Here is an 11,617-nt window from a genome sequence, read left to right as displayed (position 1 = left end):
GTGTAGAGTCTTGTGTTGTGTTGTTGGAAGAGGGTGTTTGCTATGACCAGTGTATTCTCTTGGCAGAACTCTATTAGCCTTTGCCCTGATTCATTCTGTACTCCAAGGCCAAATTTGCCTGTTATTCCAGGTGTTTCTTGAGTTCCTACTTTTGCATTCCCCCCTATAATGAAAAGGAAATCTTTTTTGGGTGTTAGTTCTAGAAGGTCTTTTAGGTCTTCATAGAACTGTTCAGCTTCAGCTTCTTCAGTGTTACTGATCGGGGCATAGACTTGGATTATTGTGATATTGAATGGTTTGCCTTGGAAACAGACGGAGATTATTCTGTCGTTTTTGACATTGCATCCAAGTACTGCATTTTGGACTCTTTTGTGACTATGATGGCTACTCCATTTATTCTAAGAGATTCCTGCCCACAGTATTAGATATAATGATCATCTGATTTAAATTCACCCATTCCAGTCGATTTTAGTTCTCTGATTCCTAGAATGTCGATATTCACTCTTGTCATCTCCTGTTTGACCATTTCCAATATGCCTTGATTCATGGAGCTAACATTCCAGGTTTCTATGCAATATTGCTCTCTATAGCACTGAACCTTGCTTCTATCACCAGGCCCATCCACAACTGGGTATTGTTTCTGCTTTGGCCCCATCCCTTCATTCTTTCTGGAGTTATTTCTCCACTGATCTCCAGTAGTTATTGGGCACCTACTGACCTGGGGAGTTTCTCTTTTGGTATCCTACCATTTTGCCTTTTCCTACTGTTCATGGGGTTCTCAAGGCAAGAATACTGAAGTGGCTTGCCATTCCCTTCTTCAGTGGACCACATTCTGTCAGACCTCTCCACCATGACCTGCCTGTCTTGGGTTGCCCCGCAGGCATGGCTTGGTTTCTTTGAGTTAGACAAGGCTGTGGTCCTAGTGTGATCAGATTGACTAGTTCTCTGTGAGTATGGTTTCAGTGTCTTCCCTCTGATGCCCTGTTGCAACACCTATCATCTTACTTGGGTTTCTTTTACCTTGGGCATGGGGTATCTCTTCATGGCTGCTCCAGCAAAGCACAGCTGCTGCTCCTTAACTTGGATGAGGGGTATCTCCTTTCCGCCACCGTTCCTGACCTTCAACGTGGGATAGCTCCTCTAGGCCCTCTAGTGCCTGCGCAGTCACCTCTTCGGGTTGCTCCTCCCGGCTGCCGGCCCTGGCCTCGGGCGCGAGATGGCTTCTCCTGGCCGCCACTGACCTTGGACGTGGGGTGTCTCTTCCCACTCACTGCCCCTGACCTCGAATGCAGGGTAGCTCCTCTCAGCCGCCAGCCCTGACCACAAACACGGGTAGCTCCCCTCAGCCGTTCCTGTGCTGTCACTGCCTGGCACTCTAGGCCACTATCCCTGACCTCGGTTGTGGGGTAGCTCCTCTCGGCCGTGCTTAGGGTACCAGCTTGCAGCCACCTAGAAACAGAGCTAACAAGTGTAAATTGACATATTTAATTCAGTTCAGCAGGCACTTATTAACCATTCAATTTAAAGAGTATACTGTTTCCAACGTGAAGAATACAGTGATAAAAACCCATGAGCAAAGAAATTACCAACTAGTAGGGCAAATAAGATGTTAGATATCTCAATCGTAATATAATAGAATCAATTACCTAAGACAAAGGAAATCAAAGCATCATGTGATGATGATAGAGTTGGAATTAGTCATTGTTTGGCTGTATGTTGTTCTTAAATACATGCATAATCTCGATTTTGACTTTTAAACAGAAGTATATGCTAAGTTACAAGTGATAAGGTTATCAAGCATTTTCCAAATGAAATAATGTTTTTATGCCTCAGAACAAAAATTGGAATTCAAAACTTTGAATAAGTATGAAGTTAGGTGATCAGTTGCAAGATAGTCATCTTACAATTATCACATTAAAAACACATTATAAAAGTTACATTATGGGACATACTCACTGAGAATGCTGTCCTCCAGACTAGGGTAGCCTAGGTTTTTTTTGATAACTTATGACTGTAATCATCACAAGTTTTCTTCTCTCCACTGTGATAGGATACTGTGATAGGATATTTATAGGATCTTCTCTTTTCCTGATGTCACTTTATATTGGCCTAAATTATAAAACGTGCATCTAGATAGTTCACTCTAATATTTTTTCTCATTTTTACATATTGAGTATTTGAGAGAGCAGGCTGCCTAATGATTTTTCATAATGAATTATTTTATTTTACTACAGTCGCAAAATAATTGTGCCAGACCAGAAACCTGACCAAAAAAAAAAAAAAAAATCATATTGTGCTTGATATTCTTTGTTGCAAATCATGTACTTTAATGAGGTCATTCCTTTCAAACTAGTAAATATTATTTCACAGGTCATAGTGTTCATTTATAGTTTCTCTTTATGAATTCTTCAGTTCTGGTTTGAGTTTAAAGCTTATCTTATGAAACAGAAGAAATTAGATTTTTTTTTTTTTTGCTTCACACGAACTATTTTTCCTGTGGGTTACATGAGACAGATACTTAATGTTATCTTCCTACTCTGTCCATTTACAATATTTTATTTCCATACCTTTTGTCTCTGTGATGTCCCCTTATTTATCTTAATATCTTAGATTTCCAGCAGAATGAAAATTCCACTTAATAAGAAAGAAGTTCTGATAAGAAGCAACACCAGGCATTTCATATAGTAAATTTACAGGGATGGAGATAGAAAATTTACTAGAAACTACTAAAAGATAGTGAAAACAGTATCCATTTTTTTGTGAGGTCAAGGGCTCTGAAGTATCTTTCTTTCATCAGAGCAGAAGTGCTAACCCTCATCAGGGCAAGAGAGACCCCCACCCCCACCCCCGAAAGTGAAAAGCTTAAATGAATTTTCAAAGCCAATATGCTCCGGCTGCCATCCACCTGTAAATCCTCACCACATCAGCTGATGCCCTAAATATACTCAATGAGGTCCCTGCAGCATAACATACATGCTCTTGAGTGAGCACTGAAATATCTCTGGAATTCTGTTTCTAGCCTATGTTCAAACTGCTGCTTAGCTATGTATTACCTTTTCATAAAGTGGTATTCTGGCTCATACAAGTTGCATGTCAGGGGTCCTCAGCCTTTTGTTATTCTTATACCTAAGCTTCCCTGGTGGCTCAGAGGTTAAAGCGTCTGCCTGAAATGCGGGAAACCTGGGTTCGATCCCTGGGTCGGGATGATCCCCTGGAGAAGGAAATGGCAACCCACTCCAGTACTCTTGCCTGGAGAATCCCATGGAGGGAGGAGCCTGGTAGGCTACAGTCCATGGGGTCACAAAGAGTCAGACACGACTGAGCAACTTTACTTTCTTTCCCCACAAATTAACAGTACTACCAGCCCTATGATTTTTGCAGGCACTTTTCCTCCACATCTTTCAATGTCCTGACTTGACATTCCTTAATTGCCAGTTTTAGAAGCTTTTTAAAGTGGAAAATGTAACGTAAAATAAATAGTCTCTGATTAGTAGTATTATTTTGAATGATTTGCCATTTTAGATGCTACATTAATATGTGCTTAATTAAATTATATTTCAAAATGACTCATAAAATTATTTAATTCAAAATAAGGCTTCTGTCAAAATTTTCTTCCCACAAATTGAGAAACTACAAGACAAAATTATAAAATAAAATAAAATTAAATTAAATCTTCAGTTCAGTTCAGTTCAGTTCAGTTCAGTTCAGTCGATCAGTCGTGTCTGACTCTCTGCTACCCCATGAATCGCAGCACGCCAGGCCTCTCTGTCCATCACCATCTCCCAGAGTTCACTCAAACTCACATCCATCGAGTCAAAGATGCCATCCAGCCATCTCATCCTCGGTTGTCCCCTTTTCCTCCTGCCCCCAATCCCACCAAGCATCAGACTCTTTTCCAATGAGTCAACTCTTCGCATGAGGTGGCCAAAGTACTGGAGCTTCAGCTTTAGCATCATTCCTTCCAAAGAAATCCCAGGGCTGATCTCATTCAGAATGGACTGGTTTGATCTCCTTGCAGTCCAAGGGACTCTCAAGAGTCTTCTCCAACACCACAGTTCAGAAGCATCAATTCTTTGGGGCTCAGCTTTCTTCACAGTCCAACTCTCACATCTATACATGACCACTGGAAAAATCATAGCCTTGACTAGACGGACCTTAGTCAGCAAAGTAATGTCTCTGCTTTTTAATATGCTATCTAGTTTGGTCATAATTTTCTTCCAAGGAATAAGCGTCTTTTAATTTCATGGCTGCAGTCACCATCTGCAGTGATTTTGGAGCCCCCCAAAATAAAGTCTGACACTGTTTCCACTGTTTCCCCATCTATTTCCCATGAAGTGATGGGACCAAATGCCATGATCTTCATTTTCTGAATGTTGAGCTTTAAGCCAACTTTGTCACTCTCCTCTTTCACTTTCATCAAGAGGCTTTTAGTTCCTCTTCACTTTCTGCCATAAGGGTGGTGTCATCTGCATATCTGAGGTTATGGATATTTCTCCCGGCAATCTTGATTCCGGCTTGTGTTTCTTCCAGCCCAGCGTTTGTCATGATGTATTCTGCATAGAAGTTAAATAAGCAGGGTGACAATATACAGCCTTGACGGACTCCTTTTCCTATTTGGAACCAATCTGTTGTTCCATGTCCAGTTCTAACACTTAGGCTTTTGTAATTTAATTTGCTCTATTTTGGCTTTGATTTTTAGTGATAAATTTCACTATCTTCTTTCCTGTGTGCAAACTTTCATTAAATGTACTTCATTAAAAGTTTGCATGGAACATATTTATTTGGGGTGCTGAAGTATTTGAATATATTTTTTAATATATATATATATATATATACTTCTTTGGCTGTGCCAGGTTCTTAGTTGCACCATGTGAGTCCTTTATTTGTAGCATGTGAAAACTTAGTGGAGGCATGTAGAATCTAGATCCCTGACCAGGAATTGAACCCAGGTCCCCCACATTGAGAATGCAGAGACCTAGCCACTAGACCACCAGAGATGTCCTTAACCTCCTATTTGGCAAGGATCAGGCCTATGAAAATTATGAGCACAGGTCAGGCTTTTAGCAGATTTTCTGGCAGGTTATGAAGGGGATTCCTTGGCACATTTTTCCCACTGCTTCTTCCTCCTGTGCGTCAGCTTTTCTCTATATCTAGGTCACTGGTTGATTGGGCAGGTCATCATCTTTCCACTTCCAAAAGTTGTGCTTGAAACTGTTTACCTAATATTGGGACTCAAACCTGTGTGGCAGGGACTCTGTGCTATGCTTAGTCACTCAATCATATTTCACTGGGACTTTAGCCCAACCAATCCTCATGGCACCTGGTTTCAGGACCTAATGAAGCTCAGCCTCTTGATGTCTCATTGCAAAACTATTCTGTGACAGACACAGCAATAGATAAGAAGTAGATTTGTTCAGATTGAGAGAGAAGCACACACCAAGAGTGTGGGCCCTCACAGAGGGCAAGTACAGTGACCATGGCATGTGGTTTGGTTAGTTTTTTTAGGGGCTGGGTGATTTCATATGCTAATGAATGGGAGATCATTCCAACAATTGGGGAACCACCCACTCCTTGGTCTTTTGATCCTGCCTTGGAACTGTCCTGGCAACTCTGGGTGTGTCATTTAGGGTGCAGATTGAGAATCAAGGTTTAGTTGAAATTGATTTGTCTGTCATCTTGGACCCATTTTATTTTAATCAGTTTATGTTATGCCCTTGGGCTATGTCATTCTTTCAAAAGTTGTGCCCTGCCCCCTCTTCCCTCCTGTTTCATGCTTTTTCCTGATCCCTGTTCAGGCCCACAGTGTTTCCTCTACAATCTTCTGGAGGGACAGCCAGAAAATAGCTAGCACTTGGGAGGGAAATACTTTATAATATCCAATCCCTCTAGATATTCAGGCATTCATCTTCTACCTTTCTTACAACATATGCAAGAACAGCACCTCTCAGTGAACCTGATAAGGTGGGTGGCAGGCACACAATGTCTGCTAGAAGTCCATCTGTTGGTGGCATCCCTTCAAGGGCAGTTGGACTTCCAAGGATAATGTTTGCCACTTTGGGAGTTAGCCCTGCAGGCTGTCTGGGCTCAAACACTTACCACACTTCTCCCAAAATTACAAGCATCCCCTGGATCAAATCTTCACTCCACTTTTATGAAACACCTGGTCTATTGCCTCTTATCAGTTTGTTTTAAAGCCACTTACTTACTCCTACAACCAGGACCTTGCCCTCTTGTAGACTCCACTGTGCTTATTATTAAAATACTCCTCATGCCCCTAACAAGACCAGATAAACCACTCCTTTGTCATTACCTCTGTTCCTACCTAAAGTGGGTCTATGACAATGAAATGTTTACCATTGGAAACATCCTAAACTGTTCTTATGGAGGACTAGGGTAGGAAATCAGTGACTTATATTCCTACAGAACAACAAGAGGATAAGTAACCATGGCTATTTCACCAGGTTCCCAATCTCAGGGCACAGGCTTGGATGGCTTTATATCATGATATCTATCCCCATCTGTGGTGGACAAAGCAGCAATGAGTTAAGATTACAACTCCTTAATCCTACCCAGCACTAGTCATGCTGGAGACCTTGGGGATGCCCAACTCCAGCCTGGGGGTCCTAGGAGGTCGACCTGCTTCAAACTGCCTAGGGATCTGGTCCCCAGGAGGTTATCATGCCTCAGCCTGCTTGGGGATCCACCAGCCCAGGGTCCCAGGAGGTCGAACTGCCTCGATCTGCCTAGGGATCTGGACCCTGGGAGGTTATCACACCTCAACCTGCTCAGGAATCTGCCAGTCCAGGGGTCCCAGGAGGTCAACATGCCTTGACCTGTCCAGGGACCCAATTTTCAGGAGGCTGATCTGCCTTGATCTGTCTGGGATTTCAATCCCCAGGAGGCTGTCATGCCTCAACCTGCCTGAGAATCTGCACCCCGACCTGAGGATGCCTGACTATCAGGTTGAAACAGTACTTGGTAGGATAAACTTTAAAAAGACTCATTCCTAAAGAAGTCCACCCATAAAATAGAAGACCTATTCTTTTTTTTTTTTTTTCTTTTCCTCTCGGCCATCACTGTCTTTCAGATGGGAAATAACCAATCCACTTCCTAACAGACACACTTGAGATACATCTTTGATAACTGGAAACTGTTTGGTCCTCTAATTCTAAGGAGAAGTTGCTTAAAATTATTTTGAGCCACTGCATGAGCACGGTATCCTCTGGGGGATAAGGAATATTGGCCTGAGGATGGGAGTTTAAATTACGATACCATCCTGACCCTAGACTTATTTTGCAAAAGACAAGAGAAAAAAATAGAGATCCCCTATGTCCAAATTTTCTTCTAAGAGATACGAAGGAACTCTCTTTCAAGTATGGAATTGTTGTATGCCCTAAAAGTGAGCCTACTAGGCAAACAGTGTTAGGCACAGACAACCAAGAGGAGGAAACCCCCATGAAGGCTAACCTCCCATGGGTCCCAGGTTGCCTGGTGTTTCTTTCTTATATCCAAACATGCTCCCATATCTGAGAGCACCCCCTCCACAAAAGGCAACTTGAGTATGTCTCTTAGTTGAACTGGAAGAAAATTCAGACCAACCCAGTTCCATAAGCCCTTCTTGCTCTTAGAACTAAGACAGATCAAACAAGACCTGGAAAGCTATACAGATGACCCAGGCAAATATATAGATACATTCCAACACATTACGTTTGTATTGACTTGAGGTGGAAGGACATCATGGTCATATTTAGTCTAACTTTATCTGACCCTGAGTATGCTAGCATCTTAAAGGAAGCATCAAGGTATGCAATAGGGCTTCACATGTCAAGTGATAAATACTCATTTGGGAAACTGTGGTCCTCTTCTCAGATCCTAATTGGAGTTCTAATGACCCTGAGCACAACTGGAAAAGGGATCATTTTCTGATCTGTGTAAAGGCAGGACTAAAAGCAGCCTAGCAAAAAGGAATCAGATATGCCCAGGTCTGAGCAATGACTCAGGAACCCAATGAGAATACCATTGCCTTTCTGGAAAGGCTAAAAGAAGCCCTCCAAAAGTTTACCAATCTAGAATTAGAATCTTATGAGGGACAGGTGATTTTAAAGGACAAATTCCTGTTCCAATGTGCATCAGACATCAGGATAAAGTTACAACAGCTAGAGCAGTGGTACCCTGCTGCCTCTTTAGATGAGATGGTCCAGACACCCACCAATAATTTTATAACAGAGAACAGCAGAGGGAGGCCAAGGTCCAGGAAAGGGAGAAAAGGAAAGAAATACAGCATGCCCTGATGCTGTTTTCCCTCCAGGGAAGCCCTATGGTAAACCCTGAGTTCTTAAGAGACAAAAAGAAAGAAAAGGAAGTCACTCAGTCATGTGCGACTCTTTGAGGCCCCATCGGCTATAGCCTACCAGACTCCTCCATCCATGAAATTTTCCAGACAAGAGTACTGGAGTGGATTGTCATTTCCTTCTCCAGGGGATCTTCCCAACCCAGGGATCGAACCCGGGTCTCCTGCATTGCAGGCAGAAACTTTACCATCTGAGCCATCAGGCAGCCAAGGCACAAGGTAAATGCCTAATCTGTAGACAGGCAAGACATTGGGCCAAAGAGTGTCCAAACTGCGGAATTTCTCCTAAAATTGCTTGCTACAAATGCCATCAATTGGGACACTGGGTAACACTCTACACATGGTGTCCAAGAGCCTCAAGATCAAGCTGCAAGCCTTCCCTCACAATAATTCAACAGGACTGTAGCAGCCTGCTTCATCCAGCTCACCTGTCACCGATAACCATGATGGGGCTGGAGCCAAGGGTGCACGTGGATGTGGCAGGTAGGTCTGAAACAGGTTTCTAGGTTGGAACAGGGGCTACTCACATTGTCCTGATCTCCTGCTCGAGGGTCTTCTCCTCCCAAACCTGTGCCATTTTGGGTGTTATAGGAAAACCAATTACAAAAAGATTCACCTGAGCACTTTGTTTCTGGTATGGACAAATATTTTCCCACCAGTTTTGGAGGGTGCCTGAGTGTCCTACTTCTTTTTTGGGAAGAGATATTTCCCTGCCTTTGAAATCTTGCATATATTGCAGTCCTGATAGAAGATGCTTTAAAATTCTCTCTTGGGGAAAAACTAACTACATTTACCACCACCAAGTGAAACAACTCCTGAATGGGAGAGGCCATTTATGGATGCCTGATCAAAGAATCTTCAGATATCAAGTAGTGCTGATTCAAAATCCAGGCCTGGCTATATCCTCTTGTGAGCTTCTTAACCAAGCTATCCTCCTACGTACCCCTGAGGACTCTCTCCCTTTTCACTCTAGCCTAGAAACTTTGGACCACTGGGCAAAACCATGAGAGGTATTGTTAGAAGATCTTCTGACCAATCCTGAGGAAATCTGGTACACTGATGGAAACAGCTTTGTCTTCAATTGGGAAAAAATAAAAGAGAGAGAGAGAGAGCTGTATATGTAGTAGTCTCCAATTTTGAGACCATAGAGGCTAAACTTTTGCCACCAGGTACTTCAGCCCAATTGGCTAGCTTATAGCCCTGACTTGAGCTTTACAGCTGGGAAAAGGAAAACAAGTAGCCCTTTACACTGACTCCAAATATTCTTTTTGGTACTACATGCCCATGCTGCTATTTGGAAAGAAAGAGGCCACTTGATCACCCAAGGGTCCCCAATCAAATATGGTGATCAAATCCTTGGGCTCTTGGAGAGACTCCATCTGAACCCTGAGCTTTCAGTCTCCCATTGTAAAAGATACCAAAAAGACAGCAGGCAGAAGTTGGTTAATTCCTTTTATGTCATCACTCATTTTCAGGGGAAGGCCCACCAAAGATTACTAGAAAGTCCTTCAGAAGAACAGGCTTCCAAAAGACTATAAGGCAAGTGGTCTTCTCTTCCAACAGCATGGGGCCTACTCAGGAGAGGATTGGCAGATGGACTTTACACAGATGCCAGTTTCTCAAGAGTATAAATACCTACTAGTCATGATAGATACATTCACAGGATAAATTGAAGGTTTCCCCTCCCAACTGAGAAGGCTGAGGAGGTGGTAAAAAAAAAAAAAAAAAAAAAAACTGCTCCATGAAATTATTCCATGATTTGGTCTACTCAGGTCATTACAAAGTGACAGTGGGACATAATTTACTTCTAAGGTTATCCAAGGGGTCTTTAAAGCATTAGGCATTATATATTACCTTCATTGTGCCTGGAGGCCTCAATCTTCAGGAAAAGTAGAAAGAGTCAACCAATTCTTAGAATTAGTGATAAAAAAAGATAACCCAGGAGACCTTCCTGGGATGGAAGGCAGTTTTACCAATAGCTCTCCTCTGTACCCGTATTTCCCCTAAGAAGCAGGTTGGTCTTAGTCTTTATGAGATACTATATGGGAGACCTTTTGTTTATGTCAGTGATCTCTTCCTAGATCCAGAGTCTCAGTCCCTCCAGTCTTATACCATGGCTAGTGAGCATTTCCAAAAAGATATATGCTTGTGGGGTGTCAACTAGGACCCAAACAATTCTAGTGAACCACCACTATATGCTCCAGAGACTCAAGTCTTAATTAAAGTCTTAAAAGATGGGTCCCCAAAGGTTCAGTTCCAGCCCACATGGAAGGGCCCCTACCTTGTAAGACTTTCTACCCCCACAGCAGTCAAGGTTTTAGGACATGACTCCTGGATTCACCACTCATGAGTTAAGCCATAGAATAAAACAGAAGAGGACACTCAATACACGTGAGCCCCTGAGAGATCTCAGATACCTATTCAGGACTACAAATGAGTGCCATTCTCATAAAAACCCCCAAAATTAAGTTTCTGGGGATAATATTTCTCAGGATAGCTCTAAAGAGCCAATGCAGCCTGGCAGGGGTTGTTACTACAAAATAGACAGGATATAGATCTCCTGTTTCCTGAACAAGGAAGAACTTGAGCTGTCTTAAATGAGACTTGTTGTTTCTGAGTAAATACCTCCAGCTAAGTTAAAAAAAGTCTCACAGTCCTAAAGAAAAATTTCCAGATCCTACAGGATCTCAAAGAATGAGCTGGATAGTTCTAGGGTTGGCTATAATATCTCTTTAGGGGATCCTTCTCCTGGCAGGGGAGAATTTGGAGTTGACCAGTGCCCCTACTAATCCCTGTTATCACCATATTTGTGCTGCCCCATGTATTACTGATTGTCTAACCCGTTTTTGTCTCTGCCCAGGTCAACAAGCTACAACATGCAGCACCAGTTCAACAAAGATATATAAAACTATACCTGACCACAGTAAATATCACTCACCCTTAGAAGGACACCACTATAAGGACTCTGAGGCTTGATATTAGCAAGAGGGGGAATCCCAATGGCCCTCGCCATCCCAGCTCAGCAGGAAGTATCCAGAGAGACCTTGATGTCCCTATCCCCCAAAACTTGGGCCTCCCATCTCTTGAGGGGGGAATGTAAGGTAGATAGTATAGGAAAAAGGAGTCCAGAATGGTGGTGGCTAAAAGACAAAGAAAGGAAAAGCCTGGGAAAATAGAACAAAGGAAGATTCGAAAACCAGAGGGAGAACCTGAGATGAAAAAAACAGCCCTCCTGATTAGCCCAATTTGCATAAGGCAGGTTCAGGG

General features: G+C 42.6%; 1 long non-coding RNA gene across 1 annotated transcript in view; it reads left to right on the top strand.

The window, feature by feature from the left end:
* The first annotated feature begins 5,033 nt into the window (after positions 1-5,033).
* LOC120878683 overlaps positions 5,034-11,617 on the top strand; it is a 20,691-nt gene continuing 14,107 nt past the window's right edge. The window contains exon 1 of the long non-coding RNA XR_005724608.1: positions 5,034-5,128. This is a non-coding gene — a long non-coding RNA (uncharacterized LOC120878683). The remainder of the gene's footprint in view (positions 5,129-11,617) is intronic.

This window comes from Oryx dammah, unplaced genomic scaffold, assembly GCF_014754425.2.
Source record: "Oryx dammah isolate SB20612 unplaced genomic scaffold, SCBI_Odam_1.1 HiC_scaffold_19, whole genome shotgun sequence".
Classification (NCBI taxonomy): Eukaryota; Metazoa; Chordata; class Mammalia; order Artiodactyla; family Bovidae; genus Oryx; species Oryx dammah.
This window is presented reverse-complemented; position numbering and strand designations above follow the sequence as displayed.